At 48.5% G+C, this 12,735-nt stretch overlaps 1 long non-coding RNA gene across 1 annotated transcript in view; it reads right to left on the bottom strand.

Annotated features, from left to right (window-relative positions):
• LOC134476526 (uncharacterized) overlaps nt 1-11,809 on the bottom strand; it is a 94,452-nt gene extending 82,643 nt beyond the window's left edge. The window contains exon 1 of the long non-coding RNA XR_010048261.1: nt 11,363-11,809. This is a non-coding gene — a long non-coding RNA (uncharacterized LOC134476526). The remainder of the gene's footprint in view (nt 1-11,362) is intronic.
• Nucleotides 11,810-12,735: the final 926 nt, after the last annotated feature.

Raw genomic sequence — 12,735 nt, 5'->3', positions numbered from 1 at the left:
GCTTGAAATATCCTTTGTAAGCTGATGACCACCGATCTATATCACCAGTCTGCCTGTCTGCTGACCTGCAAATCCCCCATTACACTACTTGGACATTGCCCCAGGACCTTGGACTCAAGGAGGATCCATACTGAACACTAGCTCTGTCCCAAACCCATTTCCCATCTACTCTCTTTTCCAAACTCAAAACCTGCAAGACCTCAGTGACTTCTCTTTCTCCTTAGTCCCCACACTCAGGCCTATCAGTGTTATACCTAAATGTTTGTGGAATTCATGGCTCTTCCCCACCCCTACCCTCCCACCCCCCACCTTTAGCGAGGTTCCTAAGTGATCTCTTGCTGTCAGCTTTGCTCTTCTCCAATCCTCTCCAGTTCATACTGCAGATACCCTTAGATGACATGTTTTCTTCATATTAATCCTTTTACCTTATTTTCCTTGCTTAAAGTCCCCCATGCCCTATTATTGGACAGTGCTGCCTCAGATCTTTAGCTAGTTCTCAAAACTCCGGGGGACCTGTCCCTCTCACCCCTTCAAGCTCACCTCCTCTACTCTCTCACCTGGTCCTGGTCCTTCCTCCACACCCCCACACCCCCCTGCACAGCTTCCTCAGTTTTCCTGAAACTCCATGCTTCAACTTGACGGTCTTGCACAAGCCTGAGACAGGCTTCCTCCTCCCATGGCTCAGCTAGCTTCTGCTCATTCTTCACCTCTCAGATTAGATGGTAACCTCTGGGAAGCTTCCCTGACCCCCAAACCAAGCCCAGGGCCCCCTGGCCCATATGGATATTCATTACACTGTGCCTTGGGCTTTTTGCCTTTCTCCTTCCCAATCCTCAGCAGGAGAGTGAGTCTTTTTCCTTTAGCTCTTCCCCATCAGGCTGCACCCTTCATGGAGATAGGGACCCACCAATATCCCCACACCTCAGAGGGTGCCGAAGGGTATAGCAAGTGGCCCACAAATGCTGGGAGACTGAGGGATAATGTTGAGACTCACTCCCAATCTGCCAGGATCCTCACCCACAAGGAGACCAACATCCTCCCTGCCTGTCCCCCTTAGGAAGAAAATGCAATCGCATGCATTCTGGCCACAGAAAACGTGGTATCTGGTGACACCACTGGGAACACTGACAAAAATGTGGCTGTAGTGGGTTCACCCAGCTCTCAGGAAGGAATTGGTATCGGTCATGGGGCATCACACACAGGAAGAGCACGAGCCGGTGCAGGGGGCGCAGGATGGCCGAGCCTTGGTCTTGGGTTTCTCTTCCTAGGGTATTTATATCCATCCGGAGAGGCCGGCTGGCTCCATGAATTGTGTGTGTCCACCCAAAGCAGCCATGCCCTGGTGGATCAGATACCAGGCCTTATATGGGCAGCCCTGCTCCTCTCTGATCTTGTGACTGAAATCTCAAGGGACTGTGTCTCTATCATTTCTTTCAAAGACATAGAAGTGCAAAAAATGGTTTGCCCCCTAAGCTTGGTTGCCCAGATAAATGGGTAAGGACAGCCCAGGCCCTTACCTATGTCTACGCTATGCCCTGATGCATGAATACATTCACTCTCTCCACCCCAGGACTGGCCTGCTGTCCTAAGGGAGCCAGCTCATCCACTATGTGGCTTGAAAAAACCTTGACATGTTGTTAATAAGTAACATCGAGTGACAGACTGAGATAGAACACTCAAGGTTGCCTTCCCTTGTCTTCCCAAAAGAAGCAAGGTGGTTGGTTTGGTGTGTTGTTTGTTTTTAATAGACTGACTTCAAATGAAAAAGAGGACAGTCATTTGATGAACTGTGTAGGGATAAATAGTAGCAAAAGAGTACAAATTCTGTGTCTGGTGTCTCACAGCAAGAACCAATCTCTAGTCACGCATGGTGGTGCATGCCTGTAATCCCAGCATTTGGGAGGCTGAGCCAGAAAGGATTGCTGAGAGTTCAAGGCCAGCCTGAGCTACAAAGTGAGTTTAAGCCCAGCCTGTATTGCACAGTAAGACCCTTTCTCAAAAAAGACAAAAAATAAAGAACCAATCTCAGTGGGCTATTGTGCCATGCATACTTCAGTGCAAACACATGAGCTCATTTCCCCTTCATGTCCACCCTATAAGGTGGGTTGCTATTATCTTCATTAAGCAAATGAAGAAACTGAGGCACAGATAGATTAAGTGGCACATAAAGATTAAATGGCTGGCCCAGGGAGTGAACTGCAGAGCTTGGATTTGAACTCAGGCAGCCTCGCTCCAGAATCCAGGAAGTGTTGGGCCCTGTGATCATCCTTTCAGGCCAAAACCAAACCTGGTCCAAGGGCTACATAGTTGCAGCAGCATCAGCCCTGGCCTCACAGAGCTTACATCTTCCCAGGGAGCGCAAACAAGGGCACACATGATTTATACATAGATGAGGAAGTGTGAGATGCTGCCAGAGCATCAGTGTGGTGGAGCTGGCTGGCCGAAGCGGGAGTCCCAGAGCCCTGAGCCCGGGTCTCTATCCCCCCCCCATGCCCGCCAAGTTCTCTAACTAGGGGCACATGACTTAGCCCCACTGAGGCTCGACTTCCCTGTCTAAAATGAGGATGCTGATGGCCTTGGTATAAGGATTAAATGAGAGAAAGCCCCACAGCGTTTGGGACAGGAAAGCGTGCTCGGCATCCACTGGCTACCCCACTGAGGCTCGACTTCCCTGTCTAAAATGAGGATGCTGATGGCCTTGGTATAAGGATTAAATGAGAGAAAGCCCCACAGCGTTTGGGACAGGAAAGCGTGCTCGGCATCCACTGGCTATTACCGCTGCTAGTGCAATAATGGATCTCATCATCTATTCATTCACAAACATAAACCATGCACAACCTACTACTAACAAGGTACCAGGCACTGCACCCAGTGTTAGGGAGACCAAAAAGCACACAGCAGCCAGGCTTGCAAAGAACTTTTTGTTCAGAGAGGGGCCAGAACACAAGTTCAGAGAAAGGAATGGGGAGAGGTGCCACCAGGCAGACAGGAGCCTGGGGTCCTTGCGAAGGGAGCCACGCAGGAGAGAGACAGGGATGCGGGATGCAGGGAGGATGTTTCGGACCTGCTCCAAGCCCCGGCGCATCCCATCTGCCCGCGGGCTGACAGACACCGTATTCTGGGCCAGAGGTCAGGAAGGTGGCTCTGTCTTGTGCAGTCAACTTCCAGGTTTGAGGTCTTCTCTGTCTCCAGAGCTGGCTGCTGAGAAGAGGACAGCCAAATGGAAATCTCAAGAAAGGGGCACCAGGAAGTGAAGAGAGAGGGAAAAAAGGAGAGGCAAATTTGCAAGATTTATTATTATTATTATTATTATTATTATTCCTTCCAATGTCTCCTCTGTAGATCCTGCAGCTCTGTCTCCTGGGAGCGGTTGATTCTCCAGCAAATATGACACTTTATTTCCTGCCCTAGTTTGTTAACACACCCCATTACCACCCAGCTCAGTTTCATGGAACTGCCAGGCGGCATTAACGTCCTCCTCCTCACTGAGGCAGAAAATAGAAAAGGGAGAATTCAGCAGATTTCCCTTCGCGGCACCCTCGGCGGCACCAAGATAACCAGAGCAGAAACCACAATTGGATCCTTATTCCTTCAGCCCAGGAATGCGAAGGACGGGACGGTTTAACCACCTTCTGCATTTCCCTGCAAAGAGTCGGCTTGTTATTCGGTTGTCTGAGCTCCCTTCTCTGCTCTGGAGAGAGATACATTAATTTTTTTTTTTTTTTTTTTTTTTTCTGTCAAGCAGGAGATGCTGCAAACTGTCCCCGTGGGCAGTGGGCGCCCAGGGCCATCAGGTAAGCCGCTGGCGGGCGCCTGTAGCGGGGACACACTGACCCCTAGTGGCCGGCAGGGTCCTCACAGCCCTTGTGGCAGGCGGCGGAGATTTTGGGAACTTGCTCCTGCCAAGGGCAGCTCTATAGGGACCTGTGAGGGCCGGGCTGGGGCCGGATCTACCTGGCCCGCTCGTGCATACGCGCCCGCGGGTACCCCGTGTCCACTGACCCTTCCAGAAACACCATTTCTCCTCTTCTGCCAAGAACTTCAGGCGGTGCGCCCCTAGCTACAATTTAGGCTGACTCAGGGTCCCAACGTGACACATGGCTGAGACAGAGAAGGAAGCTGACCTTGGTGGAGGATCCTAGCGCCAAGCACAGTGCGCACAAGTATCCCACAAGATTCTACAATAGTCCCAAAGCACACATTTGGAAACCGAGACTCCAGCTGCCCGATGGCTTGCCTGAGCAACAAGCTAATGGTTTTTTATTGACTTACTTATATAAAGTAGCCTACATCACAGTCCTGTGTGGTGAAAACTGCCATCCCCTCTGTCTCACAGGTAACCACACCAAAGCACAAGGGGTTTAGAGTGGGGTCCAGCATTGAGCCCAGCGGCTTCTTCCGTGCAGCTCAGCCGATGCACTGAGATGTATGTGCCTTGGATATCAGCACAGAGGAGACCAGATTCCACTTGGCTCCTGATGGGATGCGGACCCCAAGGCCTTCTCAGGTACCTCCTTATGCCTAAGAATGAAGGCCTATGCAGTGCAGCAGAGGAAGTAGGAACTCTAGTTATCACAAAAAGAAGAAGCCTGGTGGAGGCAGTGATCCAGGGAGCTCGCTGAAAATATGGGCCGTGCCGGTCACTTCCAGAGCCTGGATGCTTGGCCTTTGGGACAGGCCTGGATGATGGAAGAGCTGCATGAATACTTAGGTCCTGTTCTCCACCACTGCCTTGTGGAAAGGGATTTTCGGACAAGGTTACACTGGCAAATTCATTCTCTTAATCACTACCAATGTGGTCAGTACCGTCTGATTTTTTTGCATTGCGTGATAGCCCCACAAAGCAGGTAGAAGCGGCCTTTGGTTCTCCAGAGGGAGAGAGACGAAACGAGAGAAAACGGAGAAAGAAAAGAGGACTTTATTGCAAGCACGGGACAGATGGCCAAGAGAGGCAAGCACCCTCTGGGAGGAACAAAGGGGAAAAAAATCGCACTTTTATTTGATTTTGACAAGGGGTGGAGTTGAACGGGCGGGCCGAATGACGTATCGACAGCTGATTGGAGAAGCTTAGCTCATGCGCAAAAAGCGGAAGGTTTAACTTTAGGGTTCCTGAGAAGGGGAGACGCTGTCAAATGCCACTTTGACCCATATGGGAAAAACCCCCGTTGCCGGCCTCCATGTTACCAGGAGAAAGCTGAGGCCTTCCCACATGGAAAATTCAGTGATGAGTGTCCAGTTTCCTAACTAATGAGCAGACACCGGCACACCCCAGCTTCCCAGCTCCAAAGCTGCTCCTTCCCACATTGGCACTATCGGCCAGGACCCCCGCACCAGGAAAGCCCAGCTACTCTGTCCCCGCCTCCTCTTGGCAGTTCTCAGAGCTGGCCAGGCTCCGTCCAGCCTGCAGACTGTGCCCAGCCTGGCGTGCCCTTCCTGTACATGGATCTTCACGCCATGGCTCTTTCCTGTCATTCCGGTGTCGGCTCAAGTGTCACCTCCTCCGAAAAGCCTTCCTTGTCCACCTCACTTAAAATAGCCTTCCAGTCACTCGTTGCATCACCGGTTTATTTACTTCCCAGCAGTTATTACTCTCTGGTAATTTCTTATTTAGTTCCTACGGTTAGTCTCAACGCCTGTGTAACAAGAGCTATCAGTTACAGACCAGGGACCTCCCACGGGCCCGCGGACTTCCTAAGGTTTCGCCCACGCTAAATCATTTAATCCTCACCCCCGCCTATCATCTGGGATCTATCCTTAGCTCCATTCTAGAGAAGAAGAAACTGAGGCAGGGCAGGGTCAGTAATTTATCCAAGATCCCACCCCAGTAAGCTAGGCTGTCGTTGCTGCAAGATGACAGCCAAAATTTCCAGGGGCAAAAGACTTAAATAGACATTGCTCCAGAAATGATATAAAAATAGCCAATAACCTGAGAAGATACTCAACATTATTAGTCATTCGGGAAATGCAAATCTAATCCTTCACTCCTGCTAGGATGGCTTTTTTTTTTTAAGTAAAAAATAAATTGTTAGCAAGGACCTGAGAAAATCCTAATGCTGTGTATTGCTGGTGGGGAAACCACTGGATGATTCCTCAAAGAATCAGATAGAATCAGGCATGGTGGTACACACTCATAATCCAGTACTCTGGGGGCTGAGGCAGGATCACAGGTTCAAGCCCAGCTTGAGCAATTTAGCAAGATCTTGTCTCAAAATTTAAAAAAGGTTGAGATTATAGCTCAGCTTTAGGGCCCTGAGTCAGTCCAATTCCCAGTATCACAAAAGGAAAAAAGAAAACAGATACAAAATTGTCATATGATCCAGCAATTCTATTCCTACTTGCCTACAGGAATTGAAAAGTGCTACTCAAATAAAAACATGCACCTGAATGTTCCTAACAGCACTGCTCACAAAAGCCAAAAGCTGACAGCCACTCTGCTGCCCATCAATGAATAAACACATACACAGAACAAGGTATAGCCACATGGTGGAATGTTATGCCGCCGTAAAAAGGAAGGCAATACTGATACATTTTAAAAAATAGTGATATTCTTAAAAACATACACTGAGTCTGAGTTCAATTCCATATATATATATATACTGAGTGAAAGAAGTCAGATTTTAAAAAACACACAACTTTCATGGTTCACTTTATGACATATTCAGAACAGGTAAATCCACAAAGAAAGAAAGCAGACTGGTGGATTGGTGTGATCAGGGGCTGAGAGTTGGGGTGACAGTGACTGCTTGGGGGTACCAGGCTGTATTTGGGAGTGAATGTCCAGAACTAGATAGTAGCATTGTAAATATACTAAACACTGCTGAATTCTGTATTTTAAAATGGTGAATTTTATGTCACAGGAATTTTGTCACTTAAAGGGGAGAGTAGGCTGGCTTTGTCTTTTTTGTTCATTTCCACCACCACTCTTCCCCTACCCCAGGTAAGAAAGAAGGCAAGGGCCCAGCTCCCCAGATTTGCCAGGTCTGAGGCTCAGCTTCTTTCCACCACCCTAGGCCAATGGTTCACAGACTACAGAGGTTCTGTACTCCAGGGAGGGCTTGTTATGTCCCAGAGCTGGAGTGCCTGATGCAGATGTGGGGCCTGGGATGTGCAGGACTTGTACCGCCCGAGACCCTGGGGCTACCTGAGGCTGCAGCCATCTGCTGGCCACCAAGCCACTCAGACAAGAAAAGATGGAGGGAAGGCAGGGACTGAACCAGAGAAAAGGGAACCACGAAGGAAACTAGTGGCCAGTCTAATGGATTGAGAAACATGAAGCAAGGCCTGGTGTTCTGCCAGGTGAGTGTACAGGTTTAAGGGAGATCTCTGTGGGGTGTCCTGGCTCCCCTACGGGGCTAAAGTCACATTCTGACTTGGAGTGAAGGCTCCTAACTTCACACTCATCTGTTCCCCAGTATCCTCAGGATAATATCCAGATTCCTGACCCAGCCCCACCTAGAGCTGGCTCCTGCCTGTCTCCCAGCCCTGTCTGGCCACACTGGCCATGGTGAGGCCACCTGGGCCCTCAGAAGCTCCTGGAACAGACCAACTCCCTCCACACCTCCAGACCCTTGCATTCACAGCTGTCTCTACCTGCAACAGCTCAGGCTCCCCCAACCCTGCACCCCCAGCCCATCTCCTCTTTTCCCTTCCTTCACTCCCACCTTTCCCTCCTGGCTCAAGCTAACGCCTCCCTCTAAGAAGCTGACTGACAAGCACACAAATTGGGGTGTGTTCCAGGACCCTTCCTAACATCCATCACACAGAGCCCCAGACCCAGTGGAATCCCACCAGGTCAGGCCTGGTCTGTCATGTACACACTGAGGCTTCCTGGCCTCATCCTGCTGGCAAAGACTTTCTGGCTTCCACTGCTGACCTGGTAATTGTCCTGATGCTTGAGCTCAAGGAATAAGAGGGAAAAGAACAAGTGAATCAGATCTGAAAGCCATAGGGCAAGGGTGAGCAGGGGCTTTAGAGTGAAGCCCCGAGAGGTTACAAAAAGCACTTCACACAGAGTTGGTCCTGGGCCAGAAAGGCCTTTCCTCTTCCTTCTCACCTGGCCCACTGTGCCTACCTTTCCTGCCCCAGCTTCAAGTGGTACCTCTGCTCCAAGCGTCAGGTACTTCCTCTGTGTGATCAGGGTTACATGTCTACAGTGCAGGATGGGCTGGGCTGGGCTGGGGCGAGTCTGGGACACACCAGTCTCAGAGAGGAGTGTTGTCTGAGGGCTCTAGGGAAGAAACACTGTACAGAAGTATTGCATGTGTGCTCCGCCATAAGTCACTTCCTAACTTGGTGATTTTATGACTCTGGATACCATTAAACCCCCAAGAGTCACATCTGTAAATTGAGACTCATAATTATAAGTGCCTTACATTGTGACGGTGAAGATGAAATGAATTAATACAGTGAAGGCGTTCAACAAGGTGCCTGGTACATTTAAAACGCTCAGTGAAATGTTAAGAGTTATCTCGCGTGACAGTCTCAGCGATCTAGGGGCCAAGGGCAGCACCCTAATGAAGATGGGGAGGGCAGCAGATGATGGAGAGATTCCGTGACTCACCCACATACACAGAATGAGGCTGAACTGCCATCAAATCTATCTCCGGAACTGCAGGGGAGTGTCGCCCTCGGTCCCTGACACCCCTTCTGTCCCAGGGAAAACATCTGTCCCAGCTTGAGCAGGCATGTGATTTCTCTCACGATTGTTCCATAGTCGTAAGTCCATTCAGCCAGATTCCACAGAGCCGGTCCCCACTGCGGCCGGCTAGCCTCTGTTCTCTCATCAGCTGCCCTTTATGTTGCCCACAGAAACACTGGCTAATTTATTAACCTGGGCTTTTCAGTAAGGTTGAGATTTAAATTACGCCTGGCATCCCATGCAAAATTGCTGTACAGGCCTCTTTGACCACTTCAGGTTGACTGCAAACAATATATTGACTTGTAAATATCTTCAGAAAAGAGTTCATTTTTCTCTCTTTCTTTACAGCCCACAGCAACAAATTTCACACACCTTATCAAAGGGGACAGTGGCTGTAATACTTGATTGGTTAATTGTCAGAAAAAATATTTTAGACATCAGCTTCATTCTGTCTTGCTCCAAAACTAGGGTGTCTTTCTGTGACACCCCATTGTCCCAGGGCCAAATCCAGCCACAGCCATTTGTTTTCTTAGCATGCAGGGCTGCTTTACAGATACAGCTGTGCAAGGCCCTTGAGACAAAAAGTCCTTACCATCTGGACCTTTACAGATGTTTGCCAATGCCTGACCCAAAGTGCAGCGACCAGCTGAGTACCTGTCTCCCCCACTGCATGGCCAATTTATTTAAACTGGGTCTTATTCATCTTCGAATCTTTAGAAAGATCAGCCAGGTGTGGTGGCTGCACACCCGTAATCCCAGCACTCGGGGGGGGGGGGGGCTGAGGCAGGAGCATCGTTTTAAGTTTGAGACCAGGCTGGGCTACAAAGTGAGCTCAGGGCCAGCCTCAACTATATAATGAGACCCTGTCTCAAAAAGATAAAAAAAAAACAAAACAAACTTTCCTTAGAAAGGGCTCAGTGCTGATTAAATAAAATATGAAATGAAATCCTACCCACCCCAGCCCCCCTGAAATCCTTGTGCCCATTCATTCTGACCCCAAACCCAGGTCATTAGAATCCATACCCTCTGCCTGCTTCAGAAAGTGTGTGGTGTATGAGCCAGTGAGCTGCTGTTCCAAAGGCCTAATTCCTCTCTCTTTTGTTTTTGGTACCAAGAATTGAACTCATGACCTTGTGCTTGCCAGGCAGGGGCTGTGCCACTGAGCTATATCTCCAGCCCTGAATTTTTCTCCTACAACTAGTTCAAAGGCCTTGAACCGCCTCCCATTGGAGATGCCCTCAGTGTAGCCGTTCTTGTTCTGCCCTTTAACCTTCTCGAGGTGAAGGCCTCTGAGTATAATCAATATTGTTAGAAAAAAAACCTTTTTCTTATGTCAAGATAACCAAATAGAAAATACGATTTTAAGACAATTCCAGCTATAATTTTTTGGTTTTTATTTTTATTTTTTTTGAGACAAGCTCTCACTATGTAGTGCAGATTGGCCTCAAACTCATCATAATTCTACTGCCTCAGCTTCCCAAGTATTGGGAATAAAGGTATGCACCACCACCCCTGGCAATTCTGGTTATAATTTTAAAACTACTATAACGTATGCAGGATTAGTGTTAATGAAGATATGCATCATCTTTACAAAGAAAACTATAAGATTTTTGCAAATGGCCTTAATATGTACAGAAATAGAACACGTTCATAGTTATAGAAATTCAAAAAGATGGCAACTCTCAAGGAAGGAGGCAGTCCTACTCTACTCAGTTCCTTAAGTACTCTCTTCTTCTTCCCTAAATACAAAGACTTTTTTAATGGAAGAATTTTTATCTTGATTAATAAAATAATGTCCAACCAGACTGGTGGCACATACCTATAATCCCAGTACTCAGGAGGCTGAGGCAGGAGGATTGCTATTAGTTTGAGGCCAGCCTAGACTACAAAGCAAATGCAAGGCCAACCTGAGTGGCAGAGTGAAACTCTGACACTGGGCCCTGCTGCCCATAAGCCTGTGGTATTTTTTCCTCTCCTTGTTTCCATTTGGGACCTGTTACTCCCATGCCCTTTTATTTGGTCCCCCCTGCTCTTCGCCAGCCCCTACTTCCTGTAGAAAACCCTGAGTGGCAGGTAACTGGAGTCCTGAGCAGGAGCCTTCTGCCTGCCTCTGCCTCACGTAACCTGAACAAATCCCTGTGTTAGGCATCAGTGTCCATGAGACATGCTGGCACTCATATGCTGCCTCACTAACTGAGGGGTGCAGTTGTACCCCAATGAAGACACATGTGCAGACCTTAAGGAGCTCAACTTAGAAAACTACTTATTCAAGGCAGAAGGCTATCATGTTTAGGGCAAAAGTATGTTGTTTGGAGGACTTAGTGGGTGAGGGGCTTCCTAAACTCAAATGCCAGCTCTTACATCCAGCAGCTGTGCAGACTAACTAACATAGGCAGAATCAAGGCCTCCTAACCTGGAACTTGTGTGTTCTAACCTGGAACCTGTACATAACGGCATACACAGCAATGGGAAATTAAAGTTGTGGGTGGGGTTACGGTTGCCAGTCAACTGACCTTAAGATAGGAGATCATCCTGGGTTGCCTGAGTGGCCCCAAGATGACCCAAACAGCTCTTAAAAGTGGAAGAGGGAAGCAGAAGAGAAAATCAGAGTGATGGGACATAAAGATTCAACTCATCACTGATGGCCTTGAAGATGGAAGAAGGGGCATCAAGCTAAGAAAGGCAGGCATCTTCTCCAAGCAAGGAAGGCAAGGAAACACTCACCTCCAGAGCATGCAGAGAGAAACACAGCCTTCTGATGCCGCCCCGAGGACTTCTACGTTGGGCCGCTGACATACAGCATGGAAGATCGTTAATTGTGTCGAGTACTTTGGTAGAACTGAGATGGAAAAGCTCATTTGCCTCGCCTATAAATTGAAGAGGATATTTATAGATTACCCATAGAATAGGTACAATGATTAAATAGGGTGCTGTATGGAAAAAAAACAGAACAGGGTTTGCTTTCATATCCTCCCGGCTTTATTCACTTCTTTTGATAGGGCTGATGCAAGCAACTCCATTTTTATTCTGACAACATTTACATTTCCTTTGTCTTCCTGGTGAGAGTTTCAGTAACTTCTCCCTAGATAAACCTCCCCAACCTCCCTTGGCTGGGCCTTCCTCTTGGGGTGAGCACACTTGCTTACTTTGGGGGAAGAGGCAAGGTCTCGCCTTTCCTGGAACCTTTCAACCTACCCTTCTTGGCCTTCCCACTGTCTGCTGTTATGGTTTCCAGGCAGAAGGTTCCCTCCACCCAAAGCCTCCTGCACTTACAAGCAGGGCTTTCAGAACATGACTGGATCACCGGGGTGATGCAGCTGACTTCCGGTTAGAAGGTGTGGCTTGGTTAGAGGAGGCGGGTCACTGGGGCGTAACCCGGAAGTGTATATCCCCATCCCCAGCTCCACCCCTCCTTCTCTGCTTCCTGACTGCCCAGATACGAGCAGCTTTCCTCAACCTAGGCTTTTTTACCATATTGTCTCCATCTTGGAGCCGGCCAGCTGAGCGCAAACTGTATAGTATAAATTACTGGACATTATGGCGCTGTCTAACATGGCAGAAGGCCAAAGCAAAAACAGTACTTACCCTGATGACCAGTTTCTCCTCCTTCCTCTTCAGCTGTGATTACAACTTCCTCTTTCCTTTCCCATGAGCTCAAAGAAAATTCCAATCAGTTCCTCATGCATCATCAGTGCCTGACCCAAACTCCACCTCTGGCTAGAGGTCATCAAACCTCCCACCACAATTGTTTCTGATCAGAGGAGAAAGCCCAGCACCACAAGTGGTCCACTCCTCTCCACATCCTCAATAAAGGCCACTTTTTCTTTCCTTTTTCTTGTCTTTTATACCAGCAAACCCTAACAGTCTCCTTTGCCCGAAGACTAGGATGTGTGCCTGGTATAGAGTTAGGGTCCTTTTTGAGAGCTAGGTTTAGGCAAATCTTCTCTTTACACAGAAAATATAGCCCTTGTGCCCAGGTGTTAGATTCCACCCATGTATGTGGTGAATAGTCTGTTTTCTGATATTGGAATCACAAGGACAAAAAAGAGAGAGAAATCTCCACTCCACTTCCCAAAGAAAAGGAAAGAGACATCACG

Source organism: Cavia porcellus, unplaced genomic scaffold (assembly GCF_034190915.1).
Source record: "Cavia porcellus strain 051 isolate PalLab524CR breed Dunkin Hartley unplaced genomic scaffold, mCavPor4.1 scaffold_6, whole genome shotgun sequence".
Taxonomy (NCBI): Eukaryota; Metazoa; Chordata; class Mammalia; order Rodentia; family Caviidae; genus Cavia; species Cavia porcellus.
Note: the sequence above shows the minus strand (reverse complement) of the source record. Positions and strands in the feature narration are given on the sequence as shown.